The sequence below is a fragment of the Sylvia atricapilla genome, chromosome Z (assembly GCF_009819655.1).
Source record: "Sylvia atricapilla isolate bSylAtr1 chromosome Z, bSylAtr1.pri, whole genome shotgun sequence".
NCBI lineage: Eukaryota > Metazoa > Chordata > Aves > Passeriformes > Sylviidae > Sylvia > Sylvia atricapilla.
This window is the reverse complement of record NC_089174.1, coordinates 51,463,536-51,486,396: the sequence shown is the minus strand read 5'-3', so window position 1 is coordinate 51,486,396 and position 22,861 is coordinate 51,463,536. Positions and strand designations below refer to the sequence as shown.

At 44.2% G+C, this 22,861-nt stretch overlaps 1 long non-coding RNA gene across 1 annotated transcript; it reads right to left on the bottom strand.

The window, feature by feature from the left end:
• Positions 1-10,172: 10,172 nt before the first annotated feature.
• On the bottom strand, positions 10,173-14,345 carry LOC136373827 (uncharacterized). The gene is made up of 2 exons (XR_010745747.1): positions 14,222-14,345; positions 10,173-10,561 (listed from the first exon to the last, which is right to left on the bottom strand). It is a non-coding gene; the product is annotated as an uncharacterized lncRNA (long non-coding RNA).
• Between the last annotated feature and the right edge of the window lie 8,516 nt (positions 14,346-22,861).

Below are 22,861 nucleotides of genomic sequence, written 5' to 3'. Positions count from 1 at the left end.
GGCCGACCACGGCACGGCACGGCGCGGCACAGCGCTGCACGGCGCGACACGGCGCGGAGCGGCGCGGCGGCAGCGCCACCCCTCAGCTCCGCGGCGCCCCGCCGCCGCCCGCCATCCGCCCGCCCGCCGCGGCTCGGGCCGCCGCTGCGTCAGGATGCGCTCCGCTGGTCGGCCTCAGCATCCTCCTGCGCCCGCCCCCGGCACGGCACGGCGCGGCCCGCGGGGACACCTCTCTGCCCTCACCTGCTCCTCCCGTTTCTCCGCCCCAGCGGTCCCGGCCGGGCTCCCTGCGCGGCTCCGTTTCGTCGAGCTGGCAGAGCCGAGAGGGGAATGGTCAGCGCGATTGCTTGTCTTCCCCGCCACAGGCGTGTCTCGCCCGGTTTTGAGTGCACCTGAGCGGCTGGTACTCTCGTGGGAGTGCCCGATGCCCTGCAAACAGGGGACATGCCCCAGGCTGCGGCGGGGAGTGGAGTCCCCACGCTGCCTGGCCGCCCATGGCGGGAGTCTCCGGCGCACCCCAACACGGCCCGAGGCAGGAGAAGCCTGTGGAATACATGTATAGAGCCCTGTAAAGAAACCTCACCAAAGACTGAGTGTACCCTAATGAAACAGAAGAAAACAGATTGCAACAAGTGCAAACCTTGGAAACTTGTTTCCTCGGGAAAAAAATGACCCATTAGGGAGTAGCAGTCACAACCCATTTGTTGTCTAAGTGAGAAAGAGAATAAAGCATCCAGTGATTCCACTGTTATGTTTTCCATCACAAAAGGGTGTACACATTTGTGTAAATTGCTGGCAGAAAGCAAGCACCAAACTTAACCAGCCTTGAAACAGAGATCAGCACTGTTCTAAAAACCGAGCACTTTCCTTTGAAATATGAAATGAAAAATAGCCAGGGCAAAATGGAACATGACTGGAAGTTTACAAATACAAAAGAAGCACTGACAGTCATAAAGAAGGTGCATTTCAGTTATTTTGCCTAGTTGTCTGTGATTACCTGTAAATGTCCACATTTTGAAAATAGTTCTGTGTGACTGTGTTGCTCTTTTGAAAATCCCATGTAAAAGCCTAAGTGCTGTTACTGCTGTAAGCTCTTCCTTTGGCTTTCTGCTGGACTGCTAAAAGCAGGAAATACAGGTAACCACAAACAAATGAGAAATATATAATGCTTGCTACCATCAGCTAATAAATATGCAAAGCCCTTTAATGTGGAAGATTAAAGAAAAGCTATAAATATATGCTTCTCAGAAATGATAAATGCTTTCAATTGCATAGTGAAAAGTGAAGCAGACCAGTGAGTATTTAAAATGCATTATTCACCTCAGCAGCCACAGTCAGCCCACAAGTTATGGAAGAAGGTCCTTATCAGCTGAGACACCAGATGTGGAAACCTACTCATTAATAATAAAATAACACTTTATGTTCTTACAGTCCTGCAACATGGGAACTCAATAGCAGGATATAAGCCCTCATGCAGATTGACTTTCAGGTGACACAGATTTTCCTGCTTCTCACAGAGAAGGAATCTTTTCTTTCTAAGCCAAGTATTTTAGCTTTCCTTCAGTCTCTGCAGGACACATTTCTCCATCCAAAAGGGGAATTATAAGAGGGAGCTGAGCCAATGATGAAGATTTAGTGAGCAGGTCATAGTCTACCACTGTCTGAAGGAGGGTTTTGCTTTACTGTCAGCACCACATGGAGATGAATGAACTTTTCAGGAGTTCTCAGTGTTACGGCAACAGTGATGACTACAACATGAAATCTGCATCCCCACACTGTTGCACAGCAAGTGCGAACTATTGTGTACCAACAGCAGCACAGCTGCCTGAGCAGAGAGCTCAGAATTTTATTTGCCTCTTACAAAAACAGGTCACTCTTGTCTTTTTGGTCATTTTATTTGCCTCTTTATTTGCCTCTCATACCACGTTAACCTGAGGTGCCTGAAAAGTCTGTGAGACAAGTAACCTATTTCTGTGTTTCAGCTACCACAGCAATAGTTTTTACTGCACAGAATGTGGCAGCCAATTAACAGGAAGACACTAGATAAATGAAACAATCAGAACCAAATACTTCACCCAAAGAGAAAAAACAACGAACAACTGAAAAAACCCAACCAAGCAATGAAAGTTTTTTTGGTTGAAAAACCAAACACTCTGCCCAGTTGCAACTTCTTGTAGTAAATTCATCAGATGAATTTTGCATCACATATTAGGACTACCACCCCTTCCTTATTAACAAAGCATTCTAGACTTTTTTTCCCCCCTTAAAAATAGAAAGCTCTTAAAAGTCTCTTAGCATTGTAAATTATGCAGAAAAAACACACAAACTTACCTCAACACATATTATAGCGCACCCTCATTTGCCAGATCTTGGAGGCCAAGTAGTCCTTATGCAGCTAGCATCTGGCAAGATCACCTGAAAAGTCAGGTAGTTGAGGAATTTGCATTAAACAGTATGGCAAATATAAGAAAACGCAAAACAACAAATTTATCTAATTTAATAGATAAATTTAATTCTGTTATCAGAAAATGCTGAGCTGATGGAATAATGTCCTGGGGTGACTTTATGATGCTTACATCCCAAATTGTCTATTCTGTTTATGCTGGATATTAAGTTCTGCACCTTTAAGTTGGGTTCTGAGAGCAAAGGGGTGAAAGATGAAGTGGGCAGTTTGTTTTCAGAAACTGCACTATCTCCTCTGCATTCTGCTCATGGACTGTGTTGTCTGCAGCATAGACAGACAGCAGGGGAGAGCTCTCCTTTGCTTTTCATTAGGGTTTTTTTTAGCTAGCTGAGGCAGAGAAGTTGCCTCGACTGTGTTTTTTCTCTTTCACAGAACTGATCAGCCTGCTCTGGATGCAAAATCCAGAAGAACACTGGGAGCTCATACCTGTGGCCACTGAGGGCCAGGATGCAGCATTTTCCAGCACCGGAGGGACTGATAAGAGACAGAGCAAGCTGAGCTACAACCCACAAAAAGACTTTCTGAATTTGCCATATCTTCAGAATTGCAAGAGGTTTTATTATTTACTATTTTTTTAAATGTTTGTGAATACTTGTTAAATAAACAGTTATTTCCACTTCCCTCCAAGGAAATCTTTTCCCAAACCATTTGGGGGGCAGGGCCACTTGAATTTGCTTTTCTAGAGGGACCTCATTTGGAGGTTTCCTCCCAAAATTTGCCCTAAACCAGGACAGGTATACAAAAAAATATGCTGCTTGAACTTGCAGAATAGGCTCCTGACTCAGGGGAAGGTTATAAACTACTGCTGCCAAGTTGCTGAAAAGACCATGGCATGATATTGAGGGGTTTATTGAAGTGCTCACCTGGCTTTGTACTGCATACATTGGAAGTTCTAACTGGAGATCTCAATGCCAGGTAATGCCAATTGCAAGAACTGGTTGGTAGGGGTGGTGGAAATGAATTTTAGATTCATCAGTCTCAGAACCACTCAGTGCAACAGCCACATACCCATTCTTTCTTAATCTAACTGGCCACTGAATTACTTAGCTTTGGATGACTACATGTGGATGCCTAAAGGACAGCAGCCTACTTACCTAGGAATTGCAGCCAGATACGAAGTTTTATTTAGAGACAGCAGGGAGCACTAATGAGCTTGAGTAGTACTTTGATATCTGGATGATTCTGCACAGAGCCAAATTACAGAATATAATAGTCAAGGATTTTCTCTTCAGTGGCTGACAGTAACAGCCACTTCAGCTATTTCAATTAATGTTTATAATTTAACCAAATATATATACATTTGATTTGGATTTGTTGGGTTTTTTCCAGCTACTCGAAGATTAAACCATAAATACAATTCTTATGGCTGTAAACACTGCCTGCCACGGGTCAGACCTTGAGTTCCAGCATCGATAGGCCAAATACACAAATCACTGTCCCCACAGGTGTGCTCTGTAAGGCATACTAACCTCCTTTCTCAAGGCCCACACCTTCCCATTGCCTCGGCCATGGGTCCCTCATGGGGCTCTCACAGCCACGTCATTAGCTCCAATGCTAAAATACTTCAGCTGAAGACAGATGATATGGGCATTAGGCTTCTCCAGAACATATCCTAAAGAACGGCAGCTGGGGGTTGAACTAGCAATGAATCAATAGTTCAGGGAGCAGGTTCCTGTAGTCAGGAAAGTGTGAGTTTTGCTGCAAAAGGCACAAAGTCCACAGGAAAGCTGGCTTCCTAGGCTTCCTAGAGATCCTGTTACAGAGCAGAAAGTTTGAATGACCTCTGAAGGACCTGGTTCACAGGGCAAACAAATCACTTATACCAAGGCCACAATTTTTTTGCATACACTTTGTTATCTTCAAGGGGATTACCTTTGAGACACACACTGTATAATTGTAAAATATATCTACTAACTAACTTGAAATTAGCAGTGAGGGTAGTTGAAGGGCTGGGCATACCAGGCAGCATGTAAAATGGGAAAACAAATAAGAAATTCCACACATATCTTTTGTTTCAATCTTTAGTAATAATCTAAAAAAATCACTTCAAATAAAAAAAATTTAAAAAAATAGCAGGGGGTTTGCATCTTGAAATAAAAGGTTTCTTACATCTAAATATTACATCAGTAACTTGAAAACTGTATATAAAATATTAATGCATATATCTAAAAACGCTAAAAATATTATAATATACACAAATTACAAAGAAAACTATGTTTAAATAGCAAAAGTTCTGCTGTTCACTGGTGGCAGAGTTGAGTCAGAAGGTGAAACAGATTCACATAAGTTTTCTACTTTCTTTTGTATTACGAAATCAGTACAAAACCATCACGTATTTGTTGCATGAACGAGAAAGCAACAAGATACATAAAATACTACGCTATTTGACAGCAGTAGAAAAAGACTCAGGATTTTCATGCTTGTACACCAAAGGGGGCTGTCACTCCCTAAAATCCACTAAAAAATGCAGGGCTATCAGTGATATATTTGGCCACAACTACCCCAGTGAAAAAGACCTGGAGTGTTATTGAAATGTGCAGAGCTGTATTGCAACCTGCATGGCACTGGTGGTCCTGTTCCTTGGGTGCACTTGTGCACCCCAACCATAGCTTAGAAGTGGTGAGACAGAAGTAGGTATTTTCTTCCACTGCTTTAGTGTAGCAATCTCTACAAAGATTCAGAACAAAGTACAGGAAGAACATTACAGTACTCCCTTCCAGCAGAGAATGACAGGTTGAGTTTACTGTACAAACTTCTCAGCAAATTTCCTGCAGATGCCATCTGGAAGCTCAAACTCCAATCAGCATTTGTCTGAGTTAAACTGGATTGCACCATACCACACTTGAAATTTGCTGATGGGAGCAAACTTTACATTGATTTTAATCTACATAGTACAACTACCAAAAAGGCAAATGTCAGCTTTCAGCCTTTGGAGCATACAAAGTCAGAGAGATGATTCTTGTGATTCACTGGGTCCTGGGACTTGCCAAGATTTTCTTATCAGTAGGATCAAAATGTTTCTTTGGTACTCTCTTCTCAGGGAATATATAGCCCAGTGTAATAATCTGGTCCTAATCTAGTGAGTCTATTATCCTTCTCTGGAAAACTACAGCAGGGAGTGTACTCTCTCAGTTTCCCATGCTGAATATCCAAGATGTGTCTCTCCTCTGAGGATGAAGTTTGTTCCAAAAACCTTCTTTCACTACAGGTTCTCTCTAGCTGCTTTCACACAATCCATGCAGTACTCTCACGGGCTTGTTAACAGCCTCACAGAAACCCTGCAGCTACCACTGCTGAAAGATTTTCAGGTTTTGCACATGACACAACCAGGGGTTTCAGAGGTCTACAGTTATTCATTACCTAGAAGAACCTGATTGTCTCACACTGAATGCAGAGTGGCTGCCACATCCATGTATCTCCATAGCTATGATGAATTAAAAAAATATTACCATACAAATGATTTGGTAATCCAAAACAAAAAAAAGGCACTCTACCTCTTGATCAAGCCACAAATCACAGCTCTGTTCTCCTGACTGTATTTATCCACAGACAAAGAATATAGCAATCTGACCAACAAAAAAGTTCGTTTTTTAAGTAGGTAAAGATACATTACAGGCAGTGTTGATAATTGGAGAAAAGAGGTATTTCCTGTTATAGACTTTGTCTAAATAAACGACTAAGACTCCAACTCAAATACAGTCTAATGTTACAACAAGCAAACAAACACATTTTTTCAACATTATTGTTGCAGGTATTGTTGCTTACTGTCAACAGTATGATAGCAGTCATCATAAAATATATAAAAATTGGATATAAAAATATAAAAATATCAGTTACCTGATGGCAAGTCCAGCAAAATATTCAGAGCCAGGCTTTGAAGAGCTCTCAGCATCCCAAAAGCCCTGCTTAAGAGAAATAGTCCCCAACATACACCTTTCTATGTATCCTTTCATGCTGTTCTTGTTACTGGGTGGAATTTAGATGCTCATGGACAGAATTCTCTTGAAGTAACATCCTATTTCCGTGGCTGCTGCACATGCACTTCGAAAGAGCTCCATGTGTGTAGGCCAGTTTTGGCTGGTTTTGTAGTTCCTTTCCTTCTTTTGGGGCTATTCTGAATTTTAATACTCCCATCATATGATTTGAATCTTATATCATCCATCTGCGGTGGTAGTTGAGTAACTTCAAATGTGTTTATAGCACTTTTACACCCAGAAATGATCCTCAAAATTGAGGTCTATATGAGGAGTCATATTTTACACCAGGTCTAATTTGCATAAATCAAGGTAAAGTCCAGCAAAATAGAACTGCTTTGCAAAATTATGTCAGGTTCCTCGTGTGTTTTTTGAACAAAGTGTTACAGGAAAAACGTGTGTGAGGTACAACATGTATTTCAAGTTTGTTCATCTTGGCAGCATCTAATCTGTATCCAGAACCTATTATTAAAGTAATTAGCACCATGATTTTTAAATAATAATATGCAATAACATTCAGTTTCTGATACAGCTCTCTTTATAGCTTCCAGGTTCTGTCATTACTTCCTTTCCAAATTACTGTATGGACTGTTGCTTTTTATTGGTCTGGCTCTTTTAATTATGTAAAAGCTAATATGGACAGGATTCAAAGTTGCAATTAACTTTGCTGTTGAACTTCCTTGCACATGAGTGGCTCTCTGGTGTAAGAACTAAGTGTGCTTTTAAGTGATTGCAGAATGGAAGCTTGGCTACCCAGGGAAGAGATGTGGACTAACTACATGGAAAAAATGAATCAGAGACACTAAAACAGCACACTATAAAAGCCTTCACTAGTAACTTACCTACTTGTAGAAGTAGCATTTAAAGATGCGTATTCTCCCTGCCACTTTCCAGAGCCAGTGGGTGGCTCCATCTTACTAATGCTTTGAGTGCTTCCAAAATTAATAGTTCTACATCAGTGCATACTGTTGGTATTGTAAGTGCTGTTGAAATGTAGATTGCATAACTTTTCCATCCTGAGTATTGCAAGACAAATAACAGATGAGAAGATAAAATAATAAATCTGTTACAAAATCTGTACTTCCAGTGGAGATCAGAATTTTTTAAAGTAACAAAATACTCCTGTAGAATCAACTTTTATTCTCACATGGACTGGAATAGAAACAGTAAAGCTTTCCAAGATGCTCTTTTCAGCTCTGCCTGATTCCTTTTTAAAGAGACTAAAGAAAACAGTCTTTCTATAACTCTGCAGTCTTCTTTATCTCTGATCTGTCCCTAGAGTAACACTGAAATTACTCCAGACTGCATATGACTGTGGCCTGCAAGCAGCAGCTGTGCACCACCTCTGCTAGCAGCCTTCCACATCCAGGCAGAAAAATCCATGTATTTTCCTGACTGTGCTCTTAGTGTCAGACGTAACCCCTTACCTCTCACTGCCACTCTTGAATCACACTGCTGCAGCTCTAGTTGTTACTCTGGACTGAAACTACTGTAATGTTCACATTTTTTATACTCACAACATGGCAGACAAAATTATATTTTATAAACTAAGTCAGACAATTTTGCTTTTTTGAGTACTTCTCTAGAGTATTTATGTTATTTCACTGATTTTGGTCACATATGAAGAAATTTTTATGCGATAAAACACTGATTTCTTGTAAGATTTAATTAGGATTATTACACTGATAAACTCAAGTCCATAAAATGAAGAAGTTTTTAAAACCTAAGAGACAGCCATGTAAAGAATCCAAGTAATTTTCCATTCCTTATCTACACTTTACTGAAAGTCAATCAGCTAGCCATCATAAGTAAATAATAGTATTTCTTTTGCTGTTGTTAGGAAATTTTAAATAATTAAAAAATATCTTCTCTTTTTAGAGCTGTGTGCATTTCAACTTTAGATAAATGTTTTCTTAGGCTTCTCTGTACAGAAATCAGTGAGCTAGGAAGAGTTCAGGTTGTAGTATGGTATGAAGTATACTGCATTCCTCTTTCACCTATAACTAGCTTTAGATGATTTTGTCATTCCTTCAGTTTTGCAACCAAACTAAGAACATACTTGTGTCACAAACAACAAAAAAAAGCTGCTCCCATTCCCTCTTACCTATTTTTTGTTTGTGTTTGTACTGCAAACTGGAAACATAAGAAGACTTATCTACAATGCTCTACTTTTTTTTTTTTTTTTTTGTGAACACCATGCCCTAATGCTCCGAGCTTCAGTATAAAAAAAAGGTATGAAGTAATATATACAAATACTTACTGTGATTTTAAAAACATTCAGCAGCTTTAGTTCGATTTACTGATCTCAAATGTCTGAAAGTTTGACTCATTTATCAAACTGATGATTTTTTTTTCTCAGTACTGGCAAATCCTGTTGGGTGCAGAAAGCCATTATGCACTAAATTCTCAGAAAGGACTTCAATCTAATGACTGACTTTCCCTGGCATCAAACAAATTCTGAAAATTGTTGGTAAACTTCCAATCAACATAGCTGCAATATGATGGTTATTTACTTCAAACAAGGACTAAATGTGACCAACAGAACACCACAGTATACCTTCTTTCAAAATGTACCTTCTTTCCAAATGTACTCTCCTCAGAGTGAACATGTTGTATTAACACTCTCTGCTTTGTATTTACTATCAATGCATATTCAGGATTTGATTTGAAGCCCTAAATGACTCCATAAATTTGGGCCTTAGCTGCTGAAAAACAGTCTTACTCCCCTTAAGATTCTGGAAGCTCAGATTACTCAATGTATCTGAGCCCCCGCTTTTACAAGAAGCAGATGTGCATGATGATGGATGTTTCTGGCAAGCTTTAAGAGGCCTGTGCACTTTTACAGTAGTTCACCATTATACTGTGATAAGTTTCCATTAGGAACTACCATGGGAATTTTTTTTTCTACTTTGAATTTGACAATATTCTGAATACAACAGATATTTCCTAGTATCCATGGGAAAGAGATAGATATAGTAAAAGCAAACAGAAATAACTCCAGGAAAATTAAATTCTCTCATTCATATTTCATGTTACCCTTCTCTAAAATTAGGCAGCTAATTTAAGTAGAAGATGAAGCTTTACTGAATCCCATAAATATAATATTAGTCTATTAGTCAAATCAGAAAGGCTCAGAAAGACACTGAAAATACTCCTAATGGCCATAAAATACACCAAATGCCATTTTACAAAGTATTTAAAGATACAGTGTCTGGAAAATTCTGTTGAAGCTGAGAAGTACTTGATGGGTTTTCTGGTAGGTATTCTTGAGGGTTTTTGGGTTTGAATTCTAGAATGTTCACCATTCACCATTATATTGTAATTTCACCTATTACTAAATGTAATAAATAATATATCAGAAGACACACATTTGCATTCCATTGTTCCTATTTCAGCTATGTGAATGTACTCTGGAACTCATGAAGCCATGAGTTCCAGAGTACTGAGTAGATATTTTTTATATAACTACATCAAAGATTTGGAATCAAGTTCTACATTCTGACAACATTAGAAATAAAAATAAATTTAAATGATAGGGAGAAGCCACCATACCACCTCCAGCAAATGATCTTCAAAGAATAAGCATCAGGACAAATTTCCTAAGATGTGTATATCTATCACTAATTGATGAAGACTAATATGAAACTCTTTCATGTTATTAAAGAAATAGTAAGTGTAAAAATATTTAATAGTCCTATGACCAGAACATAGTGAAAAGGAAATTCTCACTCACATTAAAAGGATTCTCATATTTTATTGGATTTACAACTTAATTAAGCACATCTTAAATGCTTAAAAGCATATACAATCTGATGCTGTTAAGTCAACCATTTGGCTGATTTTTATCCAGTCATCTTTCCAGTTGACTACTAACATGAATTATAGCTTCACAAATCATATCAGGCACACAAGCAGGAAGTCTGAGTATAATTGCCTTCTTGACATTGCCTATAGACTTTTGTGTTTCTACAATTCAATCAGCTTTCTCCAGATCTTTTTCTTCTCATTGCAGCAGCATCTGCAGAGCACACTTCTGCCTGTACAGCGCATGCAAACTCTGCCAGTACATGCTTATGTTATGGTATCCTGGGATTGAGTAAAAGAGAACTCTTGGCAAGACTTCCTGCATGAAAAAGGATATAAAATAGCTATTAGATAACACCACACCAGTCTAACATGGCTCTTTTTCCAAAATGCAAGGATATGAACGATGAAAAGAAAAAGCATCAAATAGAGAAGCTTGTTAAATCTGGTTTCAACAAAAGCCATTGAGCGGGCACTGTAGGCAGGTTAGTCAGTTGCTCTTCATATCAGCAAAATTTGGGGAATTGTTTTGACAGAATGACTAAAAGTTCTAATTATGGGAATAGCAATTGTGATGCTTCCAGGGTCAAAATGAATGCTGGTATTTTTGAGCTTGTTCATTTGGATCTCCCAGGAACTCTCATCCAAACGAAGCATTTTTTCTCTTTGCCATAATTAATAAGCAAACAAATGGAAAAGATGCATGTAAATTCAATTACTTTAGCACAATCATACAGCTATTACAGCAAAATATGTATCCAGTCACATGGCACCTTAAAGAAATCATTGTAGTCTGTTAGTAATTTGAGAAGTAGCCTGTTTCAGTAATAGCTTAATAACTTTGAAGGTTCTGGTCTTCATTAAGAATTTCTTAATAGGCATATGACATACAGTCAGTTCCATATATCAGCTAAATGATCAGAGACAGGCAACAATTAACCAAAAAAACCAACCCAAACCACAAACATATATTATTCATAGTGTTATTTTGAAGTGCTGTGCAAAGGAACTAAAATTTCATGCAGACTGGGAGACTCAATGTACTTTCTTGCTGAGAATTTATTCCAAGGTTTGATTGATGTAAAAAATATGAAGGGGACACATACTGTGCCCTCCTGAAGCCACTGTCACTGGGTAGAGCAGCTCTTACAGGTGCAGCAGATGCTTCTCTGTCACACAGGAAAACTACAACGCTGGTCAGCAGCATCTCACTGCATTTGATCGTTGCAAAGCTTTAAAAATGTTGCTAGGTCAGACACAAGTACATTATAATAGCAAGAATACTTGCTACCTAAGAAAATTTCCACAATTTTCCAGAGTCTTGCAACTCTTCTCAGCCATGGTGAGGCCATATCTGGAGTGCCATGTCCAGTTCTGGGCTTCAAGGAGCAAGAGAATCATGGAGCTCCTGGAGCAAACCCAGCAAAGGGTTACAATGATGATTGAGAGACTGTGGGGGTGTGTTTTGGTTATGTATGTTTTTATTACTTGAAGTTATTTATAATGGTTTGTTCCATGTACCCCTTTGGTTATTCCCCGCTTGGTTTACCCCAGTCACTGTTTTCTGTTAATCATTCGTTATGTAACCCATGGGCCCTGCATGTCACCTCGAGGCCTCTCCTTACCTCTGGAAAGTTCTAGGGAGAGCCTCCAGTGATAGGACAGGATTCCAGATTTCCCCTCCTACCCCACCTTGGTTTGTTCCCCTGTGTGTCTATTGTGTCTTGAGCCACGCCTGAGTTACCTCTGATTGGACCCACACAGAACCCATCCCTCTGTACCACCCCCCGTATAAAAGTTACTGCACAAGGGTGATCCTTTGTCTCTGTTGAGGCAGACACCCTGGGCAAATAAACCCAGTTTGGTTGACCCTCAACAGTGTCCCCTCTTTCTCTCTCGCGCCATCACTGCTTCCAGCCAAGGGCCAGCCAGGACCCACAGGATCTCGAAGGTGACCCAGTCACTGGAGAGTACCTTCCCTGCAGCGGTGTCAGGGTTAGCCAGGGCAGGAACAGCCACGACACCGCTACAAGAGACTAGATCATTCGCATGGGGAAATGCTGAGGGAGCTGGGCCTGTTCAGCCTTGAAGACAACTGAGGGGACCTCCTCAGTGTTTACTGTATCTGAAGGGAGGGAATCAAGAGGATGGATCCACACTCTGCTCAGTGGTGCTGAGCAACAAAGAAGCAATAGGCGCAAACTGAAACACAGGAAGGTCCACTGGAACATGAGGAAGCAATTTGTTGCTGTGAAGGTGACTGAGCACTGGAAGAGGCTGCCCAGAGAGGTTGTGGGGTCTCCCTCACTGGAGATACTCAAAAGCCGCCTGGACAGGATCCTAATGCGCTCTACAGGGTCCTGCTTGATCTGGGGTGTTAGACAAGCTGACCCCATCAGTGGTGCTTCCCAGTCACACCCAGCAAGTAATTCAGTGATTTAAAAGTGTGAGTGGATCAATGCTTCAAGAAATACTAAAATGGAGTTAGCCACGGCATGGATGATGCCTTAATTAAATTTTAAAGGCAGACCTGTGTCACCAAAGGGTAATACAGAATTCAACGGGCATCAACGCACACTTTAACATTCACGCTTCAGAATTGGAGAAGGTGGAAATAGGCAGCAACATCTTTGCTCTTGCTGCTGAAGACACAAAAACCTGAAAGTGTCTCAGAACCTGATCCAGTGCTGGAACAGGGTAGGCAGGCTTGTGCAGAAGCACCTTAGCTCACTGGGCAAAGAGAAAATGAGCAGTGCTTCTGCACCTAGCACACCCAAGCAAGCAAGCAAGCAACAAAGCAAAAGATGAAAGTTTCTCCTAGTGCAGTGTCTGAAGCACTTGGATGCAGTGAGGGCGTGCTGGCCAGGGAATCAGCCCTTGTGATGGGCACTGTCGTGTAGGCATTTCTGGAATTTGGCCTGAAGGTGCCTCATGACCGTCCACTGTTTCTGGCTAAAGCTGCCTCAGCACCTCCTCCCTTGGCTTGTTCTCCGCACACTTCCCCAGCTCCCTTGTCCTTCTCTGGACACGCTCCAACCCCTGCATGACCATGTGGTTCCCAGGGGCCCACAACTGGACACAGCACTCCAGCTGTGCTTGCAGCAATGCCCAGCACAGGGGGACGGTCACCACCCTGCTCCTGCTGTTCCCCTATTGCTGACACAGGCCAGGATGCCCTTGGCCTTCTTGGCCACCTGGGCTCACGGTCTGCTGCTCTTGATCGCCACCCCAGCCTCCTTTGGTCCCACGGAGCTCCCCAAGCTCACAGGTGCACATTTGACGTTACATACAGCATCCAGAATTTACACATGTCCTTCCCGCTCTTATCAACACAAGATAACAGGCAAGGACCTTCAGCTCCACGCCCACTCCAAGCTCCAGTGCATTTTACAAAGCTTAGACGTCACCACAAAATGGAACAACAGGAACTTGCTGCTTCTGGGGTCCTGCCTCACAAGAAGGATTCAGAACCGCACAATTGCTTTCTTTTGCCCCACAGGACAACAATGGTCCCCACAGCTTCATGGACAATACAATCATCTCCTTGCAGCTGCTCAAAAGCCAAAAGACAGCTGGGCCAAAAGACTCTGTACAAGTGAAAACGATTGGAGAGTACTGCGGCACCGTTCCACAAGCCAAACACAGGTATCTCAAATGGGAAAACAAACAAACAAACAAAGCTTGTGCCCTCCAGAACGACCCCGTGCGCCCTTGGCCATAGCACTGCAGAAGCCAAGACACAGAGCTTCACTGAGCCCATCTGGCAGATGCCCACGCTCAGCACCAGCCCTTTGGTGCCTCAACATGGCCGAGCAAAGCCCATTTTCCAGCTGTCACTGGCTGGGGGGAAACACTAGCTCCTGGCAGGACTGCAGCACTCAGCATCCTCAGCCAGCAGCAGCAGCAGCAAGTGCTGGTGGGCAGAAACTTGCACTTCTGCCTTGCACTAAACACAGCACCCTGCAGAACTGGCACTTACTGCCTCAGCAAAATGGGGATATGGCGTGGGCACAGCTGGGAGCCTGCGGCCACGTTCCTCATTTTGCTCTTCTTCTGCGTCTTCTCCAACTGGCGGTAGGGCCAGCTGTGATACTGGTGGTTGTTCTACGGTCTGTGGAAAGAGAGAAGCATGAGGTACAGTCCATGTCCTATCATGTAGAAATTTCTTTTTTTCAGATCTACGTGCTAATGTACTAAGGAGAAATTACAATCTTTGATATCAGTGCTGTTCTAAGCGACTCTGAAATTATATTAATGATCGAGTTCTACAGAACTGAAAATGGCTCTTTGTTTTGTCATCCTTCCTGGCTTCTACCAGTAAGCCACCTTCTCTCTGGTAGAATTGAGCTTATATTCCTTTAAAATCTTGGAAATGGAGAAGGAAGTCATAGCCTGCCATGGTATTTCTCTTTCTGAAGCAGACATGGTAGTGGAGTATCTTTCAGCCTACCCTACTGCTCCTTTTCTTCCCTTTTCTTCTACTTTCCTGTGGTGGATGATTTCCTTCAAAAATGGGGGAATGTGAGCAATCCTGTTTATTTAAAAGATTAAATCTGTAACTATTTCGAGGGCAGGAAAAGTCACGTACAAGGGAGAATAAATGATGTGGAAGGCACATACGAAGCAGAACAAGATTTAGGAGTCACATACAAAGTAAAACCAAAGATGGCTTATTACTCCTGGAGGTGAGAAACTGGATGAAAAGCAGAAAAAAGAACAGTGTAATCTACTGTGTATGTGAGGACATTCAACCAATAGGACCTGAGGAGCTAACGCTCACTTTTAAGAAGCAACCAATTGTGAAGTAGCAGGTAACGTGTGATAAAGGCTACAACTGTATAAAAGAGACTATAGTTCTGCAATAAATGGGTCACTTTGATCATACTCATCATGGAGTGATGTCCCATTCTTGATTCTCCCACGCTTTCCAAGTGCACATCGTGCTTCACCGTTCTTAAACACTGGGAACATTTCACGTTCCTTTCTCACTCACCTCAGGATCGGCACCTCTGAATACATGGGTCAGGTGACCTGTAGTGAGCAAGGCAAATGCACCAGATTCTTTGAGAAAACTGCCTGGGCTAGTGAATCCCACAGAACAAGTCAACCCAAACTGACAGTATTTTCCATCTCACAACATCCCTCCAGGAGACACAGTTCTTCCACACAGCCAGCAAGAGAAAAGGACAGTATTCTTGGCTGTGCCTACACTTTGGCTTGTTTTGCCAGTAAATGAATACAAACTTGATCAAGATAATGCACATTGTTCTTTGACACTCAGTGCTCCTGTTCTACCAATCACATAAAGTAGCTTTTTTAATCTTGTCCTCCAGGTAGGTTTTTTTTTTTTTTATCAGTTGCATGAACTAATTCTCATTAACTTCCTGAAAAGAGTCATGCAGGAAAGCTTCCCCCAAGTCCCTGTGAGCTGTGGCACTTCTGCTGTGAAACAGCACAGCAGCAGCTCCTACGTTTAGGAGTAGACACTCACTGCTATGTAGTCTGCACTTCATTGCAAAGGGAATCACTATTTTAGCACTCAGTAAAGGGTCAATTAGACAGTCCAATCCTTCCATGACAAAATTTAGAAAACAGAGGCTTTCTCTGAATTCTGGGAAGAACTGCAGAGCTTTTAGAAGGCCTTCTGAGTAGGTCTCCCAGTCTAAGTTTTCAAAGTTGTCCTGCTTGTCCCTGTCAGCTGAGGAAATGACAGACTCTGCTGCCACAGACTCTCCTGTGGAGAGAACAGAACCCCTGCAGGTTCTCTTGCAAATGCTGCCCCTGTGGCTACAGATACCCCTTTTTTTAGCGGAACGTGTTGACAGGAGCTGTACCAAACCAGTGGCATCCTAATGGTTTTCCGCTTCCAAATCTAGCCCCTCAGTAAGAAAGAACAGGAAGATGTACAAAAGCCAGGTTAGGTTACACCCAGGGAAATCTTCTACTTACGTGCCAGGCTGGTCAAGTAAAAGCTGCCATAGGAAATGCCGTACACAGCACAAACTGCTGCAGCAAGATGACGAATCATTGTAGCACTGCTCTGCAAGTTTGCAGACTGTGCTGTAACACAAGAGAAAACAAAGCTCTTGTCAGTTTGACAAGACAAAAGCGTCAACCAGGAGGATGCTCCTGCACTCAGCAAGCCCAGGAGCTGCTCTGACACTGGAGGCCTTCTGTGCACCAAGGCAACCTTCTGATGTCACCATGGCACCACATGGCAACCATGCCTTGACATCACAAAGCAAGTGCTCTGTGTTGGTCTGTGAATTTATGCAAAGCAACCCAACCTTCCCTACAGCAAACACAAAACAGCCTGGAAAGTTCTCCTCTGCCACAAAGCAGCACAAACTCCCCTGGTGGGCCAAACCCTGTTGTTCAAGGGATGCAAGAGTAACTCCAAGAGTGCCCAGGGCACCTCCAGCCTGTACCAAAACTGAGCACTCTGATGGCACCAAAGCAAAGGAAACCAGACCACGAAAATGGCCCAAAGCATTGCACAGATCCAGGAGAGAAAGCACTATTGGCATTACAGCTGAAATCCTTCCTAACAAATGTGCCCACATATTTGCACATTTATCGGACATGCCCAGGTTTCCTGTGTATGTACATCTCTGCCTTTATTTCCCTTTGGAAGCAGTTGAACTGGCAGGATGTGCCCACCACCAGCAGCAGCTGCTCCAAGCCAGGAACGCAACAGGTGGTGCTGATTTCCAGGGGCTTCTGTGTCACAGGCGAAGCCAAGGCAGGAGTGGGTTGAAAGGTGCCGCTGCTGCTGCTGCTCTGTGCCCTGAGAGAGCCCCAGCTAGGCAGGGCACAGTGACCACTGCCCTGTGTGCTCCTTCTCCTGCCAGAGCTGGGCACACCTGGGAATAAATCTTGATGACTTGTGGGGAAACCAAGGGGTGTCTGGAGGCTGTATTGCTCTGCACATACCCAGGATACCTGCAGCACAGAATTTTAGCCCTAAAAAGCCTAACCCAAGGGAAACAGCTGGAAAATATTTCATTTAGACCTTTCTTCCCTGCTCTACAGAAATGGCCAAAATGAAAGTTCCCAAGCAGGGCCGGATCCCTGCTGCCAGCTCAGGGTTAGGAAGGAGGCGTTGGTCTATTTCAGCACTGGGTGCATGGGGAATCACTTCCCTAACACGTGCACATGCAGCCATCTCAGCTACTAGTTTGAATTCATGGAACTAAGACATACTCAATACTTTGCAGAAACTCACAGACAAAACCTTCCCCCAAATTATTTGACCTATTTAAATCACTTCTCAGAATGTATTGATGTGAGAGTAGGAGTGTCCCGGTGGTAGCTGTCACAGGTTCAGGAGGAGACCCATGCACCAAAGAACTGAAGATGCAATGGGGGTTGCAAAGCAAATTTATTCTATTGGTTGCAGTAGCAAATGCTACATACCAGCCCCTGGATTCCTAAAAATCTGCTGGGCAGGAGGAGGAGATGGAGCGTGGTGCTTGGCTGGAGGGGCAGGTAGGCAATGCACTTTCAGGACATCCCCTGGATCAAAACGATGTGCATCTCATCCTTCACATCCCTCCACCCCAAAAACAAGCTTCTTATCTCCTGCCCGGAAGTGGAATTTTCCCAGTTACAGCATTAACTCAGATACGGCTGGCACGTGAGATGAGGCCACGATGGCACATGATACTGACTCCATGCCAACAGCGGCTCCATGATGCATTGCTCCTCTTTCAAAGGTTGACTGCCCACCATTGACCAATACATTGCTTCTCTTTCAAAGGTCAAGTTCCCATCCACTACACAATACTGTTTTCTTCATTGTCTTGTCAACCTGCCCAAACATGGATCAAATATGGCAGGGCATCAGACATGGTTCTGGTCCCTAACATAGTGGTTTGGGGAACATCCCATTCCTCAAATTGTCCTTAGGTGGCCAAAAGCCTCCTCAAACCTCTTTCTTCCCTTGCATGCATTCCAGCTACCTTCCTTACAGGACCACTCTCTTTATTTTCCAGGCTAAGAGAGCCACTTGCACACATTTATCACTGCAATGGGGGAATACAAGGTTTAGCACTGTCTCTTAAACTAAAGGAATTTGCAAGATTGAGCTTTATTTGTTACAACTAAACATTTTCCCAATGCCTCTCCTTCCTTTTCTTTGAATCAAACGTGAGCATTTTGTCAACAGGTCCTGCAAGTGCTCTTGCTTAGTGAAGCCACATTTTGACTTTCTTTTAGAAATTAAGGAAAAAAACCACAGATTGCCTACTGAAATTATTCTGCTCTCTTCCAAATCAGTTCACTACTCAAGCACAACCCTCAGGCACCTCCCTGATTCCCTCTTTCCCAGCAGCTCTGTGTTTGCTGTATGCCAGAGAGCACAAAGCAGGCTGGCCTGGTGCCCCTGAATATTTCTGTAAAACACTCTGCATTTCGCCCCTTTGCTCTGGCTCAGTGCAGAACTCCAGGACTGCAGGTGCTTCCTCTCAGAGCTGTGTGAAGCACAGACTCCTGCAGATCTGACCTGACAAGCTGTCACCACCTCCCGCTGGCCTCGGCAGAACTGCCGTGCCTGAAGGACGCTGCCCCGTGCTCCAACCTGCGGAGCAGCCCGGCTTCCTCTCCCTATGCCCAGAGTGCTGCACACACTGCTAACCTTTCCCAAGAGCTACAGGGCAGCCGGCAGAAGAGTAGGAATCCTCAGCCAGGGCTGCAGCCCTCGGCTGCCGTTTGCCTTTCTCTCTTCCCGTGCACACTGCAGGCGGCCAATGCCACCCGTCTGTGCTGTGCCCAGCTCGGCTACGCTTCCCCTCGGGAGCAGCCAGCTGCCACTTGGGCTCTAAAGCGGAGCATTCGCCCGGTCCCAGGAAGAGGCTCCCAGGGCTGGACTGCTGCCTCTTGCTACTACAAGGGCCTCCTTCCAGCCTGCCTCTGCCCAGGCTCAGGCTGCTACGGGCTCTGCCACGGCTGTGCCATGGGCAAGGCTGGGCTCGCTCTCACCTCACAGTCACTGACACCTCTGCACCAGAGGAGACCTCTCAGAGCACCCTCACTGATCTTTCTGATTTCTTAGTTGAGCAAGACTCTCCTGCAGCCAAAGAGATTGCACTTTGGGATACAAATCCAAGTGGCAGGAACCCAAATGCTCTTGAGTTGCAGCTGAAGACCTGCATCTGCACAGGACCTTTGGCCTACCCCTCTCTTCCTTTGGTTTTGCCTGCAAAAGCCACTGCCCTTTCTGCCTCAAATAGAACTACCACAGGTGTACAGAATACGGCCATTGGACTTCAGTGGAGGAGGAGCCCATCCCTGGGACACTGTTTCACCTGCAGCCCATTGGCATTTTACCTGCAGCAGCTCCTTGGCAGACCAGTGCCACGCCTTGTCTGCATGCAGGCAGCAGCTCAGGAAGTCATGTGTCCAAGGGGAGAATAGGTTGGGCTGCCGCAGCTTTGGTCTCCCTCCTGTGGCTATCAGCAGTTGAGGCTAGAGAAAATGGAAACACCAGGCTCCACCTGCTTCTGTCCCAACTGTAACTGCCCTCCCAGATCCCATTGTTTAAGCTCCACTGTGCAGTAGCAGTTTCTGCCCTGGCAGAGAGGCAGAGATGACTTTCCTGTACCAACAAAAACCCAAATCCCAAGGCAGACACAGCTTTTCTGACATCTAGCAGATCTTGTTTCTACATCAGCTATTTCATTGACTGACCTAGTAAGTAGGAACTAAATCAGCAAACGCACGTTTCCATGTCTGAAGATTCACAGCAGCTTGACAGGCCTTTTGGAAGAGGGACTTTGCTAGTCTAACTAACCCTACTCTTTCCAAGGATTCTTACATGGAAGGCATCTCTGCACTGCTTGTTGGTCCCTTACGCACACAGCTGCCATAAAACAAAACTCGTCAGGCCCTTTGTCCTGTTCCAGAGAACAATGGTAATTGGAAGAAAAGAAAGGAAATCCACCAGGCATTCCTCAGGGAAGGAAGCAAACACTTGGAATCTCATATTCAACACAGACACAAAAAGAAGCCTGCACAAAGGTATTGGGATGAAAACGCCTGTTTGGGCGGACGGGAGCCACCTGCAGCTCTCTCAGCAGTCTGCAAGTTTCAGCTCCTTATGTGGCAAAAGGAAACCTTTTCATGGTCAAATCAAAAGCAGGAGAAGCACCATCCCTATGATAACCCTCTGCTCATTTGGATACTCGGGTCAAGGAATTAATGGTGTGCCCAGCGCAGAAAGTGCCTGGCAAGAAATAGGAAGTTTGGGCAGGCTCTCAGCATGACACCAGGCTGCGGCCTGGTCTCTGTAAAAACACCCATCACAATACTAACAGCTCTGTGCTGGTGGCACTGAAATAGATGGTGACCAAAGAGACTCCGTTATTATCCCTTTCAATTCAGAGGAAAATTTCCAAGCCTAAAACAGCAAACATACTCCCATTGGGAATAAATAATTAGGGCATCTTTCTTTCCTTTTCTCACATCGCCAGAGGTCACAAAGGGGTTTTTATCCTGTCCCTTTGCAGCTGAACTAAGCCACCGGACATGGTGGGGAGCTGGAGTGCTCAATGGCATTAGAAATGTGCAACTCAGGGCTGTCCCGGCTCCTACGGTAAAGGAACAGCGCCAGCGTCAACCTCACACCTTGGATCCCAGCCCCAGGCAGCTGAACACAAGCCCATTGACTTGTTAAAGGACCGAGAAACAGCCAAGGGTCCGGCATACAGTTCTAACTGCAGTCGGAGAAAAACACATCCTAAACTTATACAGGCCACCCAGACACGACAGAATGATGTACAGATGACTTGAAAGGCTGAAAATTTGGAAGACCCACAGGATTTGGGAAAGATGCCACAGCATGGACAAAAATTATTGTGCTGTGGTCAAAAAAAGGAAAAAGCAAGCAGAACTGCTGTAGGATTGATTTGGTGGTTGTTTTTTGTCTCTTTTGGTTTTTTGTTGGAGTCCAGGACATTCCCTTGGATGGCCTAGGACCCGAGGAAGGGAATTTGAGCCCTGGACAGGGAGTTGTGGAGCTGGTCCAGGGGTCTCGGAGACCTTGGCACAAAGGCCAGGAAAACACCGGGTTTGATTTTAATCCATGGGAAAAGCTTCCAACATTGCAAAAGGAATTACAAACCACTGGGGCGTGAAAATAGTAGTTTAGCACAGTAGACGATACAGAATTCAGTAGTTTTAGAATTTATAGAATAGAAGTAAATGAGGACAAGATGGTGGAATTTGGGTGGTACCTCATGTACTTCTCCTTCTTCCTTGTCCTCCATCTTTTAGGGTGGTGATGGCACAAAGTAGTTAGAGTGGATTGGAGCAAAGTAGAAATGTCACTCTTAGTGTGGGCACTGGGCATTGGCACAAAATAGTAAATAACCGACACGTAGTTATCTGTATAAATGTTAGGGGACATCCCATCGGGAGGCAGTTGCCTCGTGTCCCAGCTGCTGTCCAGACCTCGGCTGGGAGCAGAGAAAATTCTGAGATATCAAATAATAAACAACACGAAAAACCTGAAAACAGACCTTGAGGACTCTGCTTTTTTATACCAACGCGACTCAGGGCTTTTAGAGGGCCAAGGACTTTAAACTACCTAAATCTCGGGTGACAAAACCCCCCCTCAAGAATTGGCGTCCCTGAGTGGGCACCGAGTGGGCACCTCACTGAGAATTGGCTTCACTGGGTGTTTTCCAGTGAACACACAAAGCCCTCTAAAGCCAGGAAGAAATCCAGAGAAGACAGGGGAAGATTTGTGGCCACAGCAGCTGACTTCAACTTTGCCTTGGACAGTCGAACTCCAAGGGCCCTGGACTCGTCACCCTGAGATCTGCTGGTCGGTGATCGGGACACCTCCAGGACGAATTTGAGAACATCTGCACCCTGTTCTTCAGTTTTGGTGAGACCGTTCGAATCCAGAACACATGGGGGTGGGAGTCTCCCAGGAACGACTTAGGATCCTATCTGCTTTACAAGTAGTTATGTCTGCACATCCGGCATGCCTTCCTGAAAAGGAGCTTCAAGGTCCGCTTTTGTGGGTTCGGTGCAACTTTCCACATTGCGAAACCCACGTCCTATTTGAGCCGGCATTTTGGCAAGAGGCAAATACAGAACTGTACCACAAGGCAAGTAAAAAGCATAAAACGGCTGCAAGGCTGTTGCCCGCAGGGAGAATCATGCTAGAGGCAATTTCACGTAATAAAAAGACAGTTCCTCCTTCTTTATAGCAGCGGAGGGCTGCGCAGGAGGAACAGAGCAATGTTTCTTCTGTTGAACCGCAACCAGCTGCTACTCAGCAGCAGGCAGATCCCATATCTCTTAGTGAGAATGTGGGAGGAGAGAGCCAGCAGCTTCCCCGAGATGAGGCACATAAATCACAACAACCTATCTCGGAGCCTCAAATTCCGAAACCTGATTCCCCGATGCCAGTCCCGGGAAAGAAAAAACTTGTACTTCATCCCAGCGATCAGGATAGAGACATGCTTTCTTTTGAGGCATGTCCCCTGGACATGGGACAATTGCCCCAGAGGGGGGAACGGGGAAGATTTAGATCGGATTCCACCTAGAAGTCCGTTTACCACTCCCCAGACACCGCGCGAAATCGCTTCGCCATCTCTTCCTCCACCCGAGC